Source organism: Oncorhynchus tshawytscha, linkage group LG16 (assembly GCF_018296145.1).
Source record: "Oncorhynchus tshawytscha isolate Ot180627B linkage group LG16, Otsh_v2.0, whole genome shotgun sequence".
Taxonomy (NCBI): domain Eukaryota; kingdom Metazoa; phylum Chordata; class Actinopteri; order Salmoniformes; family Salmonidae; genus Oncorhynchus; species Oncorhynchus tshawytscha.
Window position 1 is genome coordinate 25,936,076 of NC_056444.1, and position 17,484 is coordinate 25,953,559.

Consider the following 17,484-nt stretch of genomic DNA (forward strand, 5'->3'; position numbering starts at 1 on the left):
TGCTGGAAGGGTGAACCTCTGTCCCAGTTTCAAATCTCTGGAGGACTGAAACAGGTTTCTCTCAAGAATTTCCCAGTATTTAGCACCATCCAACATTCCTTCAATTCTGATCATATTGCACACGGGTGGACATTGTTTAACTAATTATGTGACTTCTGAAGGTAATTGGTTGCATCAGATCTCATTTAGGGGCTTCATAGCAAGGGGCGTGAATACATATGCACGCACCACTTTTCCATTTTTTTGTAAATATTTTTTTGAAACAAGTTGTTTTTTAAATTTAATTTCACCAATTTGGACTATTTTATATATGTCCATTACCTGAAATCCAAATTCCATTACCTGAAATCCAAGTTGATTCCAAGGTAATACATAAAAGACCGTAAATACAGAACTTGAAGCAACCACATTTTTAGCCATGGAGCACATTATGATTGGACAGTGAGGGACCAAGCCTCGATACACCCACAACTTGTTAATTCATTAAAAACTCAGCCCTTTCACGCTAAGTCCAGTATCTGTGCCGATAATTGTGCTTGTGAAAATAGCAAAATTATTTCTGACACACCCCTGAGCCTATAGCGCTACTGCCCAGCGTTGAGATTGACCATTGCCTTAGGTTTGTTAAAAAAGAGCCCCATAGTCTTTAAGCCATGACAGAGGAGCTATACTCCCAGAATGCGTGCTCATTTCTCACCCTGTAAAAAAGGTCTTCGTCCACCAGCGAAGCGAGCGTGTATGAAGCTTTAAGAGCAGCTTCATCATCTTGTGTATCATCATACTGTATTTCCCTTGACGGAGTGATGCTGAATGTAACAAAATGGCTCAACTTACCCCACTCTCCCCAATAAGTAGAGCCACATAGGTCATTTGAGAGGTATATACAAAACACTTTTTATTCAAACTCCTATTGGATTTTTCCACAGTTGTATTCCAAACAGCATCTGAGTACGTTTATAGTAGGTGTTTTTATTTATATGCAAAGCTGGAGTCTGGTTTTGGTTACAGTGTTCTCCCTTTGGACTGGAATATACAAGTGAATGCCAAAATAATGGAAACACTTGAGTGGGGGATACGAAGTGTATTGAAAGTGTATTGAAAGCAGACGCTTCCACACAGCAATTAATATCCCATCATGCTTAGGGTTATGTATAAAAATGCTGGGCAGGCCATTATGCTCCCATAGGATGACAATGCCCCCATCCACAGGGCATGAGTGGTCAGTGAATGGTTACTGAATGGTTTGATGAGCATGAACACGATCTCATCAGATTTCAACCCAAATGAACACTTATGGGAGATGCCGACAGAGTTTTCCACCACCGTCAACAAAACCCCACATTTTGGTATTTCTCGTAGAAGAATGGTGTCACATCCCTCCAATATACTGTAGTTCCAGAAACTTGTAGAATCTATGCCAAGGTGTATTGAATCTGTTCTGGCTTGTGGTGCCCAACACCCTGTTAAGACACTTTATGTTGGTGTTACCTTTATTTGGCAGTAACTTTGACCACCGTATTGGATTTACATTTTGTAAATTCAAATGTATTTAAATTAGATGTAAATGACTGTAATGTTGTTTCCAAGAGAGCGGTCGAAGAACAGTGTAATCCATGCAAAATAATTGGACTATAGACTGCAACATATTACATATACAACTAAATACATCGTTAAGGGGAATATAACACACCCAATAAAACTGTCTCTCCGTAACATTTGAAATCTGGCGCTTATGAAACATACTGAGTGTAAAATATATTAGGAACATCTGCTGTTTACAAAACATAGACTGACCAGGTGAAAGCTAGGATCCCTTATTGATTTCACATGTTACATCCACTTCAATCAGTGTAGATGAAGAGGAGGAGACAGGTTAAAGATGGATTTTAAGACTTGAAACAATTGAGACATGGATTGTGTATGTGTCCCATTCAGAGGGTGAATGGGAAAGACAAAATATTTAAATGCCTTTGAAATGGGTATGGTAGCAGGTGCCAGGCCTATGGGTTTGTGCCAAGAACGGCAACGCAGGGCCTCCCGGGTGGCGCAGTGGTTAAGGGCGCTGTACTGCAGCGCCAGCTGTACCACCAGAGACTCTGTGTTCGCGCCCAGGCTCTGTCGCGACCGGGAGGTCCGTGGGGCGACGCACAATTGGCCTAGCGTCGTCCGGGTTAGGGAGGGTTTGACCGGTAGGGATATCCTTGTCTCATCGCGCACCAGCGACTCCTGTGGCGGGCCAGGCGCAGTGCACGCTAACCAAGGTTACCAGGTGCACGGTGTTTCCTCCGACACATTGGTGCGGCTGGCTTCCAGGTTGGATGCGTGCGGTTGGGTTGTGTATCAGAGGACGCATGACTTTCAACCTTCGTCTCTCCCGAGCCCGTACGGGAGTTGTAGCGATGAGACAAGATAGTAGCTACTAACAATTGGATACCACGAAAAAGGGGTAAAAAAATAAATAAATAAAGAACTGCAACGCTGCTGGCTTTTTCATGCTCAGTTTGCTGTGTGTGTCTCATTTACAATTGTGACCTGGCCAAGATAAAGCAAAGCAGTTTGACAGATACAATGACACAGAGTTACACATGGAGTAAAACAAACATACAGTCAATAATACAGTATAAACAAGTCTATATACAATGTGAGCAAATGAGGTGAGAAGGGAGGTAAAGGCAAAAAAGGCCATGGTGGCAAAGTAAATACAATATAGCAAGTAAAACACTGGAATGGTAGTTTTGCAATGGAAGAATGTGCAAAGTAGAAATAAAAATAATGGGGTGCAAAGGAGCAAAATAAATAAATAAATTAAAATTAAATACAGTTGGGAAAGAGGTAGTTGTTTGGGCTAAATTATAGGTGGGCTATGTACAGGTGCCGTAATCTGTGAGCTGCTCTGACAGTTGGTGCTTAAAGCTAGTGAGGGAGATAAGTGTTTCCAGTTTCAGAGATTTTTGTAGTTCGTTCCAGTCATTGGCAGCAGAGAACTGGAAGGAGAGGCGGCCAAAGAAAGAATTGGTTTTGGGGGTGACTAGAGAGATATACCTGCTGGAGCGTGTGCTACAGGTGGGAGATGCTATGGTGACCAGCGAGCTGAGATAAGGGGTATCAAGAATGGTCCACCACCCAAAGGACATCCAGCCAACTTGACACAACTGTGAGCGGGTATGAAGCTTTAAGAGCAGCTCATTATCTTGTGATGCCTGTCTGAGTTCCTGCATTGTGACTGTAGATTCCAGTGGGCCATGCAGCATGAGAACGCAGTTCTCGTCATCCCCCTTTGATGTCCTGCACACCATTGATGCAGGGGAGATTGAACTCAAGGTCAAAATTGTTCTGGTTCAGACGGTCTGTCCATCTGAAAAGTGGTAGAGGTGTGTGTCCGGAGCCCTATGTGGCCAGCGGTGCTGTGAGGGTTTGATGATCTGTGCAGAGTTTGCCATACAAGTACAAGAGCCAGCGCTCGCTCGCACACACACATGCAAGCCAGGGCCTCCCGCTCTCCCACATACTTTTGTTCAGTTGGAGTCAAGGCCCAAAAGGTGAGTGCCACTGGCTGTTCCACACAGTTCCACATGGGCAAATGAGACAGCCCCAAGCTGCACCTTGAGCTGCTGCACAGAATCCGACAGTCCTGAGTACATGTCCATGGTACATCTTGGCTCAGGTAAGGTGAGAATTGCATTCACATTCACATGGAGAGCCAGGGCATCACAGCCCCCTGTGCGTTATGAACACAGTGAAATTTTGACTCTCGGGTGCCAGGAGAACCTGGAGGTCTAGTTTGCTGAACTCTCTGAACACTCGCTTTGTTCACAGCCCTGAGGTCCATGCAGCTCCAAAGGATGCCATTTTTCTTGGGCGCGACAACCAGGTTTGATGTCATCCTCCAGGATGTTGTCAATCACCAGTGAGGTTTTCACACCCTCAATGGAGCATTCACGTTGCATGAACACAAGTGAGTCACAATGTGCAGAGGTAAAGTAAGTAGCCTTGCACAAGCTTTAGCGAGCCTTAACACATCACCATTTCTTATTTAGTGAATCTTGTTCTCCATATATAATTGAAGTTAGTTTGGTTGATCATTTTTATAAGCTGAGTGGAGACAGCTAATGACAAAGCTGGACAAACTTGGCATTTTCTTCAGTGAAATTGTTCTAAATATACAGTTGAATTTGAAACTTTCAATTACACCTTAGCCAAATACATTTAAACTCAGTTTTTCACAATTCCTGACATTTAATCCCAGTAAAAAATTCCCTGTCTTAGGTCAGTTAGGATCACCACTTTATTTAAAGAATGTGAAATGTCAGAATAATAGTAGAGAGAGAGAATTATTTTTTTCAGCTTGAATTTCTTTCATCACATTCCCAGTGGGTCAGAAGTTTACATATACTCAATTAGTATTTGGTAGCATTGTCTTTACATTTTTTAACTTGGGTCAAACGTTTCGGGTAGCCTTCATCAATCATCAGTTAGTATCACCACTTTATTTTAAGAATGTGAAATGTTAGAATAATAGTAGAGAGTGATTTATTTCAGCTTTTCTTTCTTTCATCACATTCCCATACACTCAATTAGTATTTGGTAGCATTGCCTTTAAATTGAACATTTCAGGTAGCCTTCCACAAGCCTCCCACAATAAGTTGGGTGAATTTTGGCCCATTCCTCCGGACAGAACTGGTGTAACTGAGTAAGGTTTGTAGGCCTCCTTGCGCGCACACGCCTTTTCAGATCTGCCCACAAATTCTCTATAGGATTGATGTCAGGCCTTTGTGATGGCTACTCCAATACTTGGACTTTTTTGGAAGTATGCTTGGTGTCATTGTCCATTTGGGCAAATTTGCGACCAAGCTTTAACTTCCTGACTGATGTCTTAAGATGTTGCTTCAATGTATCCACATAATTTTCCTGCCTCATGATGCAATCTATTTTGTGAAGTGCACCAGTCCCTCCTGCAGCAAAGCACCCCCACAACATGATGCTGCCACCCCTGTGCTTCACGGTTGGGATGGTGCTCTTCGGCTTGCAAGCCTCCCCCTTTTTCCTCCAAACACAACGATGGTGATTATTGCCAAACTCAATTTTTGTTTCATCAGACCAGAGGACGTTTCTCCAAAAAGTACGATCTTTGTCCCCATGTGCAGTTGCAAACCATAGTCTAGCTTTTTTATGGTGGTTTTGGAGCAGTAGCTTCTTCCTTGCAGAGCTGCCTTTCAGGTTATGTTGATATAGGACTCGTTTTACTGTGGATATACTTTTGTACCTGTTTCCTCCAGCATCTTCACAAGGTCCTTTGCTGTTGTTCTGAGATTGATTTGCACTTTTCGCACCAAAGTACCTTCATCTCTAGGAGACAGAACGTGTCTCCTTCCTGAGCGGTATGACGGCTGTGTGATCCCATGGTGTTTATACTTGCGTACTATTGTTTGTGCAGATGAACGTGGTACCTTCAGGCAGTTGGAAATTTCTCCCAAGGATGAACTAGACTTGTGGAGGTCTACAATTTTTTTCTGAGGTCTTGGCTGATTTTTTAAAATTTCCCATGATGTCAAGCAAAGATCAAATCAAATCAAATCAAATTTTATTTGTCACATACACATGGTTAGCAGATGTTAATGCGAGTGTAGCGAAATGCTTGTGCTTCTAGTTCCGACAATGCAGTAATAACCAACAAGTAATCTAACTAACAATTCCAAAACTACTGTCTTATACACAGTGTAAGGGGATAAAGAATATGTACATAAGGATATATGAATGAGTGATGGTACAGAGCAGCATAGGCAAGATACAGTAGCTGATATCGAGTACAGTATATACATATGAGATGAGTATGTAAACAAAGTGGCATAGTTAAAGTGGCTAGTGATACATGTATTACATAAGGATGCAGTCGATGATATAGAGTACAGTATATACGTATGCATATGAGATGAATAATGTAGGGTAAGTAACATTATATAAGGTAGCATTGTTTATATATTTACATCAATTCCCATCAATTCCCATTATTAGAGTGGCTGGAGTTGAGTCAGTGTGTTGGCAGCAGCCACTCAATGTTAGTGGTGGCTGTTTAACAGTCTGATGGCCTTGAGATAGAAGCTGTTTTTCAGTCTCTCGGTCCCAGCTTTGATGCACCTGTACTGACCTCGCCTTCTGGATGATAGCGGGGTGAACAGGCAGTGGCTCGGGTGGTTGATGTCCTTGATGATCTTTATGGCCTTCCTGTAACATCGGGTGGTGTAGGTGTCCTGGAGGGCAGGTAGTTTGCCCCCGGTGATGCGTTGTGCAGACCTCACTACCCTCTGGAGAGCCTTACGGTTGAGGGCGGAGCAGTTGCCGTACCAGGCGGTGATACAGCCCGCCAGGATGCTCTCGATTGTGCATCTGTAGAAGTTTGTGAGTGCTTTTGGTGACAAGCCGAATTTCTTCAGCCTCCTGAGGTTGAAGAGGCGCTGCTGCGCCTTCTTCACGATGCTGTCTGTGTGAGTGGACCAATTCAGTTTGTCTGTGATGTGTATGCCGAGGAACTTAAAACTTGCTACCCTCTCCACTACTGTTCCATCGATGTGGATAGGGGGGTGTTCCCTCTGCTGTTTCCTGAAGTCCACAATCATCTCCTTAGTTTTGTTGACGTTGAGTGTGAGGTTATTTTCCTGACACCACACTCCGAGGGCCCTCACCTCCTCCCTGTAGGCCGTCTCGTCGTTGTTGGTAATCAAGCCTACCACTGTTGTGTCGTCTGCAAATTTGATGATTGAGTTGGAGGCGTGCGTGGCCACGCAGTCGTGGGTGAACAGGGAGTACAGGAGAGGGCTCAGAACGCACCCTTGTGCCCCAGTGTTGAGGATCAGCGGGGAGGAGATGTTGTTGCCTACCCTCACCACCTGGGGGCGGCCCGTCAGGAAGTCCAGTACCCAGTTGCACAGGGCGGGGTCGAGACCCAGGGTCTCGTGCTTGATGACGAGCTTGGAGGGCACGAAGGTAGGCCTTGAAATACATCCACAGGTACACCTCCAATCAGAAGCTTCTAACGCTATGACATCATTTTCTGGAATTTTCCAAGCTGTTTAAAGGCACAGTCAACGTAGTGTATGTAAACTTCTGACCCACTGGAATTGTGATACAGGGAATTATACGTGAAATAATCGGTCTGTAAACAATTGTTGGAAAGATTACTTGTGTCAAGTCCTAACCGACTTGCCAAAACTATAGTTTGTTAACAAGAAGTTTGTGGAGTGGTTGAAAAACAAGTTTTAATGACTCCAACCTAAGTGTATCTAAACTTTAGACTTCAGCTGTGGATGCATCTCTTTGAAGCCAACTGTGCAGTGGTGATGTTGCCTACCCTTACCACCTGGGGTCGGCCCGTCAGTATGTCTCGGATCCAGTTGCAGAGGGAGGTGTCCAGTCCCAGGGTCCTAAGCTTGGTGACGAGCCTGGAAGGGACAATGGTATTGAACGCTGAGCTGAGCTGAGTTGTAGTCAATGAACAGCATTCTCACATATAGGGATATTAAAGAGATTCTCCCGTACTTTTGTATACATTTTAGCCAGTAGTTCTGAAAGTAGTGCTCACGAGCCAAAAGTGATCCCCAAAAATTGCGTACTACGTCACATTATGTGCAGATATGTGCACCACGTCATTGCTCTTTCTCTCACTCTGCTATGGGTGGGCATCTTGCTAGCTCTCACTCATATGGCGAGGAGCTGGAGCTCAATGGTTGAAATCGAATTGCAAGGGGGTTGGCTCACGTGGGGGAGAGAAAATGGCGTAGCACAGCTTACAGAAAGTCGCTTTCAAACTAGGGATTTCATGGCTAACTGAGGTAAGACAGTAATTCTGCTCATAGCTTATGCAACATATAGTAGGAACTACACATTGACACATCGAGCCCAAAATACTTTGTAGTCACCAAAGTTCTGGACCATGTCTTTAATGGATGGTCATATATGGCCATAAATTCACATTTATTTATTTTAACCTCAAACCTGATGCATTTGAGAAGAGATTAACTACATTTATAGGTAGGAATGTTCTTTGTCCTTAAGAAAAGAGTGGTATCATCTGCCAGTTGACTAATAATGATGGACTTTCACATAACATCAGTTTAAAAAAAATATTCTCATCATTCTTTAGCAAAATGGCCAGTATTTCAGCAGCTAAAATCATTCCCGTTTTTCATGCTCAATTGTTTTCCGTGTGTATCAAGAATGGTCCACCAACCAAAGGACATCCAGCCAACTTGACATAACTGTTGGATGCATTGGAGTCAACATGGGCCAGCATCCCTGTGGAATGCTTTCAACACCTTGTAGAGTCCATGCCCCAACAAAAATAAACTCTGTTTTACACACTCAGTGTAAATCCTGGGCAATTAGGCTTGGCTCACAGTTGGCGTTCCAATTCATCCTAAAGGTGTTCGATGGGGTTGAGGTCAGGGCTCTGTCAAGTTTCTACCACACCAATTTTGACAAACCATTTCTGTATGGACCTCGCTTTGTGCATGGGAAAGGGCCTTCTCCAAACTTTTGCCACAAAGTTGGAATCACAGAATCGTCTAGAATGTCATTGTGTGCTGTATCACTAAGATTTCCATTCACTGGAACTAAGGGGCCTAGACGGAACCATGAAAAACAGCCCCACACCATTATTCCTCCTCCACCAAACTTTAAAGTTGGCACTATGTATTGGGGCAGGTAGTGTTCTTCTGGCATACTCCAAACCCAGATTTGTCCGTCATACTGCCAGATGGTGAAGGGTGATTCATCACTCCAGAGAATGCGTTTCCACTGCTCTAGAGTCAAATTGCAGCGAGCTTTACACCACACCAGCTCACGCTTGGCATTGCGCATGGTGAGCTTAGGCTTGTGTGCGGCTCCCGACAAACAGTCATTGTGCTGACTGACGCGCTTCAGGACTTGGTGGTCCCGCTCTGTGAGCTTGTGTGGCCTACCACTTCGCGGCTGAACCACTGTTGCTCCTAGACGTTTCTACTTCGCAATAACAGCACTTACAGTTGAACGGGGCAGCTCTAGCAGGGCAGAAATTTGACAAACTGACTTGTTGTAAAGGTGGCTTCCTATGATGGTGCCAAGTTGAAAGTCCCTGAGCTCTTCAGTAAGGCTTTTCTACTGCCAATGTTTGTCTATGAAGATTGCATGGCTGTGTGCTTGATTTTATACACCTGTCAGCAACGATTGTGGCTGAAATAGCAGAATCCACTAACAATGTAAAAAAATCTAATAATAATATGTTTCAATGTAAATGGCAAATTATAGCACAAAATAATGAGATTAATAGTGTGTCTCGTTAATCAATAGGTCATGACAAAATATACATAGGTGATTTTTGGGTGTCTGTGAATCCGGTTTGGGGTCCGTGTAAACCATACCCTCCTGCCTCTACTCATAAGATAGCATCATAATCTAGTCTCCTGGCTGTAACAGGCTTTATAGTGGATGTCAGCCATCGGGAGGTGAGAGAGAGCAGAGCTGTCAACACCTGCTATAATGGCCCTGTTTTATCCTCACGGCCAGCGGTCATGAGGTGCCGTAAAAATATGGGTGTGTGCAATGTGTGCATGTGTATGTGGTTCTTACTTACACAAACTTCCCCCGATAGAAAAAGTGATGAGGCTGTCTAGAAGAACTAATGTTGTTTTTGTTTCCTATACCAGTATTCCACTCAGCAGTAGGACCAGTTTTCGGGAAGATTTCAACACATCCTTATTGCACAGCTAAGTGCAGCTACATTTTTGCATTAGTCCAACTCACCACGAACCTGGGCTGAAGGATCTGGCGTGGCACCAAAGTTATAATAGCACCTCCCAGTAAAACAATACGTTTCTGGGAACCAGAAAGTTTGGGAGACAAAAGATGCCATAGCCACTCTCATCACTTCATGCATGACCAGTTCCCTAAACCGCAATATTATGACAAATATGTCATGTCTGTCATCCTATGCTTCCATGTGGAAGGATATGTTTTGTTTCCTGGAGAAAGGAAATAGTTGTAATACTTTAGTTTGATGTTGCCATGATGTCTTGGGTTTTCTCAGCAATTATGACTAGCAATGGTGATGAGGAGGTGATGACAGTATGCTGGAATAACACCCGGCATCATGCAGGACCGAAGAGAACTAGTTGATGACCTGCTGCCTATTTTCTATACCATGATGGCCACCTAATCATCCCCAGCTTCCACATTTCATTCACCCCCTCATCTCCTCTCCCCTCCACTGCATTCCACTCCTCTCCTCTCCACTCCTTGAGTCCCCTGCAACTCTGCCTGAAGGTTATGATAATGTACAGTGGTCCAAGACTCACCCTCTCATGTATCTAGTCCATGAGGAGAGTGGGCTAAGTTGAGCCAATGGGGTAAGTTGAGCCACCGTTGTTTCTATGAATCCATATACAAAATTCATGATTTGATCAAACACAACATGTAGGAAGAGGTCATAATTTCATGGAGTCTGTAAAGGAAGAAACCACATGGAAAAAGTGAAAATGGTCCAAAGAGTGGATTTTCACCAAGTCAAATTAATTTATTGTGTTAGAGGTTTCATGACGCTTGTATCTCAACCAAAGTAGATCATTTGAGAATTCTATTCTATATAGTTGGGTTCTCTATAAGCTTCAATATAAGGTCCACAAACTAGCATGAAAGTGTGTTCTTGTAGCAACCTTGTCAAAATGTTAATATTGTCCAAATGTTTGCCTTGGAGTAAGTTGAGCTAATGGCCATGACGTAAGTTGATGGGCATTAGGTAAATTGAGACAATGGCCATAAGGTAAGTTGAGACAGTGGCAAGTTTTTGTTAAGTACAAAATGTTTGTTAGGTGTTAAGGTTGTGTTGAAGTAAAATATATATATATTTTTAAATTATGAACGGAGTGATGCTGAATGTAACAAAATGGCTCAACTTTCCCCACTCTCCCCAATAAGTAGAGTCACATAGGTCATATGAGAGGTATATAAAAACATTTTTTTATTCAAACTCCTATTGGATTTTTACACAGTTGTATTCCAAACAGCATCTGAGTACGTTTATAGTAGGTGTTTTTATTTATATGCAAAGCTGGAGTCTGGTTTTGGTTACAGTGTTCTCCCTTTGGACTGGAATATACAAGTGAATGCCAAAATAATGGAAACACTTGAGTGGGGGATACGAAGTGTATTGAAAGTGTATTGAAAGTGTATTGAAAGCAGACGCTTCCACACAGCAATTAACATCCCATCATGCTTAGGGTTATGTATAAAAATGCTGGGCAGGCCATTATGCTCCCATAGGATGACAATGCCCCCATCCACAGGGCATGAGTGGTCAGTGAATGGTTACTGAATGGTTTGATGAGCATGAAAACGATGTATGCCATGGTCGTCTCAGTCATCAGATCTCAACCCAATTGAACACTTATGGGAGATGCCGACAGAGCTTTCCACCACCGTCAACAAAACCCCACATTTTGATTGGTGTCACATCCCTCCAATAGAGTTCCAGACACTTGTAGAATCTATGCCAATGTGTATTGAATCGGTTCTGGCTCGTGGTGCCCAACATCCTGTTAAGACACTTTATGTTGGTGTTACCTTTATTTGGCAGTAACTTTGACCACAGTATTGGATTTACATTTTATACATTCAAATGTATTTAAATTAGATGTAAATGACTGTAATGTTGTTTCCAAGAGAGCGGTCGAAGAACAGTGTATTCCATGCAAAATAATTGGACTATAGACTGCAACATATTACATATACAACTAAATACATCGTTAAGGGGAATATAACACACCCAATAAAACTGTCTCTCCGTAACATTTGAAATTTGGCGCTTATGAAACATACTGAGTGTAAAATACATTAGGAACATCTGCTGTTTACAAAACATAGACTGACCAGGTGAAAGCTAGGATCCCTTATTGATTTCACATGTTACATCCACTTCAATCAGTGTAGATGAAGAGGAGGAGACAGGTTAAAGATGGATTTTAAGACTTGAAACAATTGAGACATGGATTGTGTATGTGTCCCATTCAGAGGGTGAATGGGAAAGACAAAATATTTAAATGCTTTGAAATGGGTATGGTAGCAGGTGCCAGGCCTATGGGTTTGTGCCAAGAACGGCAACGCTGCTGGCTTTTTCATGCTCAACAGTTTGCCGTGTGTATCAAGAATGGTCCACCACCCAAAGGACATCCAGCCAACTTGACACAACTGTGGGAAGCATTGGAGTCAACATGGGCCAGCATCCCTGTGGAACGCTTTCAACACCTTGTAGAGTCCATGCCCTGATGAATTGAGGGTGTTCTAAGTTAAATAAAGGTTAAATAAATACAATAAAATACAAATTCTGAGGACAAAAGGGGGTGCATCTCAATATTAGGATTCCTAATGTTTTGTACACTCAGTGTATGTTTACATGTTACGATACAGCTCCTCATTGAAAACAGATTGACCTCAGCTTTGCGGCTGTCCACAGAGTTTGACATGGCTCAGTGTTTACCAAAAACAGAACTTACCCCATGACTATCCAAAAAAAGAGCACTCCGTTTCTGCATAGATCTGATTTATTGACGGGATTTAAACAGGTTGACGTTTCGGCATGAATCACCTTCCTCAGAGCCTTGGGTAGGAAAAAGTGGGCCTCTCAAGGGCGTGTCCCACTTCCCATGTCAATCACACATCAATCAAACATGTCAATAGTAGCAACTAGACATGGCTATTCAAACAAGTGTGTGTTATGTATTTGATATTCCTACACATACATGCCACTTAAATACTAACAAAATAAATGGAAATAAACCGAGAAAAATAAAGAGAAAATGGAGCATTTCATTCAGACCTTTTGGCTCCACTGCCTCTAAGCAGTCCGTCCAAAAGGGCTCACTCTGTAGCAATTTTCTCACGATATTGCCTCCTCTGGTGAATAATGAAATGTTTTCAATTCCCCAGAATTTCAAAGTGGAGGCTGAGCCATTGTTTGCACTCAGGTAGTATTGCGCAATCGCACAATCCATATTTGTTTGCGCAAACAGCTGTTTTGTGTTCAGCTATTCTTAATTTGAGCGAGCGTTTCATCAGGTCCAATGTAGACTTGACCAAACGGACACTTGAGTACGTAGACAATATGTGTTGTACTCAGAGGCTTCATGCCAATAGAGGGCTTCACCCCACAGCCATCCTCACGTACTTTGTGCCCCCTCTGGTTGTACTACAGTTTATGAAGTATTTCATCTTGGAAGCCAGATAGGTAGAGGGTGCAGGATTCGGAGCGCACAACGCGGTCTCTGATATTATGGCCCCTCATAAAGCGTAGGAGGATTCGATGAAAAGTCTTAGAGGGGGGGGTCACTCTGGAGAATGTGCCCATGTTTGAGGATCACAATTTTTATCTGCCCTGCAGAAGGGTTGTATTCAGTGGAAACCAAACAACAGCAGATGTCTCACATTTATCTTTTTTTTGGTGAGGAGGGAGGGTCTATCAGTCTCTCTTGACAGCCTATGAGCCATTTTGAGGAGACTTGTAGCCGCGTTCAAGGAACCTCTTTTGCATTGTTACAGCTTTAGTCTCAAAATCATTAGAAGCACAGCGGTTTCGCTTGAGTCTGTTTATGAATGTTCAGTGAGAACTGCCTGGGACCTGCTGCCAAAGTGCTGGATTCCCTTCAAGCCTTACTAAAGTGTTCCAGACCTGCTAAACAAAGCAAAACACAAACAACGTCCCAAATGGTAGCATTTTCCCTAAATAGTGCACTATTTTTGACCAGAGCCCTATGGGTAGTAGTGCAGTATATAGAGAATAAGGTGCCAGTTGGGATAAAAGGAAAAAAACGGTATACTGATATACTACCACATTTGACCTTTACACGGCAACATGTCTTTGAGAGGAGTGCTGTTGGCAATAACTTTGAGAGTCCTCACTCTCTCCCACATGAACCTTAGCTGCTTTCTTATTTAACACATTGGGTATTGTCTGTCTGCATTGTTCTTCATAAGAGCCGATGTAGCTAGAGTTGATACAAAAGTGTTGGTTTATTATAGGCCTACATTGATCGAAAATTAGTAAACTAGAAAAACAAAATACATCTTAATTGAACCTAAAAGCTGGAATCCAGAAAATGTGTGCCCCTGTTGTCAGATGTTTAGGCTCACTGGGGCAGAAAGCAGACACTTCTCATTTGTCTAATAGTCTGACTACTTCAACAAAGGGCTGTTTGAAGTGAGCATGGACCAGTAGAAAACGACGACAGGTTCACTGAACATGAACCTTTCAGGAGGCACTGGTGGTCACGGAGGTCTACGGATAATAAATCCTTTACACTAATGATGTTTACTACAGAGTAGACTACTAGGCTGTGTGTCCGATATGACACTCATTTTACATCAGCTGTAAGATAGTCCTTTATAGTTATATCCAACCAATGTAGATGCAAAAAAACAGTGGCTAGGAAAAACTCCCTAGAAGGCAGGAACCTAGAAATCGTTAGACTGTGGCTTCACAATTTATTTCAATATACCTCTTTATACCTCTGACGTTGATTCAAACATAACATTTTACTATCAACATTGAAACAAGGTCAAATAAAATATGTAATCTAATCTAAATTTCAACATAATTTCAAACCACCCAATAATATATACATTTCTATGTGGAATTTTCAACGCAATTTCAACATATACATAGTTCTAATGATTATGTTGAAATTAGATTGATGTAACAACCTGTTACTCAGGTAAAGTCAATGTTTAAGGCAAAGTTTTACTCATTTCAACGTTTACAACTCTTGTTGAAATGAGATGAAAACAGAACTGGTTGGTGAGTTTTTCAAATCCGATGTGTATTCCACGTTACAACATGTTGACATTGATCCATTCAACCAGCGTCTGCCCAGTGGGGAGGCCTGTGTCTTGTGATTGTAGTCTCCTGTACGTGTAGGTATGTACGGCAAGACCAAATCGGAGAGAGAAGTAGGAGCAAGTCCCTGCCATGCCTTCTAAGCCTAGTGTGTTGATGTTTCCTACTGATCATTGTTCAAATCGAAATAGAAAAAGAATCAGTGTAGACAAAGAGATACTGTGTTACTGTGTACATAACTACTGAAGATGATTTGGTTTGATGTTTCCGAGTAACTTAGGCATGTCTAAGAACCTATCTGGAAATGATTCTACTTAGCCTTGGTTACCCTCACTAGGTGAAAGCCTACGACAGAGGTTGTAATTCTACTCAATGTGAAACAGCGTTAGGAAGAACAGCTGTAGGTGCTATTTGGTGCAGTATTTTGTGCATTAAACATGCTGCTGTCTCCCCCTTGTGACACACTCCGCTATGAAGAATGTGCACACACTCATGCACAATTTGACATAGATTATTTAGGTGACGTATTCATTGTGTAGACATCGGATACATGGTGCTGATCCAGACCTATAGAAAACAACAAGATATCAACCCTCAACCAGAAGGGTATACTCCAAAGCAGGATCAAGAAGTTAGCCAGCTAACTTGCCCATTTCAAGCTTATCTTTCTTCAAAATTAAAAGTTAATTCGGGATATTTAGGCATGGTCTAATTGACTCAACAACCAAAAACACTTACGTAAGTTTAGCTTTCTAAATGAACAAAATACTTTTTTCCCTGGTTGTTTATCAAAGTTAGTTGGCTAACTCATTGAACCTACGTTGTAGTATACCCCTCGGGCATCTACAATGCATTCAGAAAGTATTCATACCCCTCGGGCATCTACAATGCCTTCAGAAAGTATTCATACCCCTCGGGCATCTACAATGCCTTCAGAAAGTATTCATACCCCTCGGGCATCTACAATGCCTTCAGAAAGTATTCATACCCCTCGGGCATCTACAATGCCTTCAGAAAGTATTCATACCCCTTGACTTTTTCCACACTTTGTTGTGTTACACCCTGAATTCAAAAATGATTATTTTTCTTCTCAACCATCTACACACAATAGCCTATAATGACAAAGTGAAAAAGAGTGTTGCACGCCTGGATTGTACAATATTTGCATTATTCTTTATCAAATTAGTCAAGCTCTGTTAAGTTGGTTGTTGATTATTGCTTGACAGCCATTTTCAAGTCTTGTCATGGATTTTCAAGCCAATTTAAGTCAAAACTGTTACTCGGCCACTCAGGAACATTCAATGTCATCTTGGTAAGCAACGCCAGTGTATATTTGGCCTTGTGATTTAGGTTATTGTCTTGCTGAAAGGTTCATTTGTCTCCCAGTGCCTGTTGGAAAGCAGTCTGAAAAAGGTTTTCCTCTTGGATTTCACCTGTGCTTAGCCCTATAACATACATTTTTATTCACTAGTCCTAACTGATGAGAATCATACCCATAACATGATGCAGCCACCACGATGCTTGAAAATATGAAGTGTGGTACTCAGTCAGGTGTTGTGTTGGATTTTCCCCAAACATAATGCTTTGTATTCAGGACATAAAATTCATTCCTTTGCCACTTTTTTAGCAGTTTTACTTTATTGCCTTAAAATGCAAACAGGATTCATGTTTTCGAATATTTTTATTCTATACAGGCTTCCTTCTTTTCACCATGTCATTTAGATTAGTATTGTGGAGTAACTACAACGTTACTCAGTTTTCTCCTATCATAGCCATTAAACTGTACCTGTTTTAAAGTCACCATTGGCCTCCTGGTGAAATTCCTGAGCGTTTTTCTTCCTCTCCGGCACCTGAGTTAGGAAGGACCTCTGTATCTTTGTGGTGACTGGGTGTAATGACACACCATCCAAAATGTAATTAATAACTCAATGTCTGTTTTTTAAATTATCTACCAATAGGTGCCCTTCTTTGCGAGGCATTAGAAAACCTCCGTGGTCTTAGTGGTTGAATCTGTTTGAAATTCACTGCTCGACTGAGGGACCTTACAGATAATTGTGTGTGTGGGGTACAGAGATGAGGTAGTTAATCAAAAATAATGTAAAAACACTAGTATGTCACAGTGTCCATGCAACTTCTGACTTGTTAAGCACATTTTTACTCCTTAATGTATTTAGGCCATAACAAAAAGGTTGAATACTTATTGACTCAAGACATTTCAGTTTCATTTGTAATAAAACATTTCTAAAAACATAATTCCACTTTGACATTATGGGGTATTGTGTGTAGGCCAGTGACACAAAATCTCAAGTTAAATCAATTTTAAATGTGGAAAATGTCAAGGGGTGAGAATACTTTCTGAAGGAACACGCTGACACACATAGTATACAGAGATGGGTTAGAACTGGTTAAATATGTTTCATGTTTTTCATTGAAAAATATTGATTGTCTTTTGAAAAGGTCACGCCTGAAAGGATCATGGCTGCATAAAGACAAGTCATTGTTCTGAACAGAACCCAACTAACAGCTACAGCCCACAGTTTAGAAAAAAACAAAACCTACGTCATTTGACCATTTATCCCAGATAAAACTGTATGCATAAAATCACCAAAACAAAACATGGATATCACCAA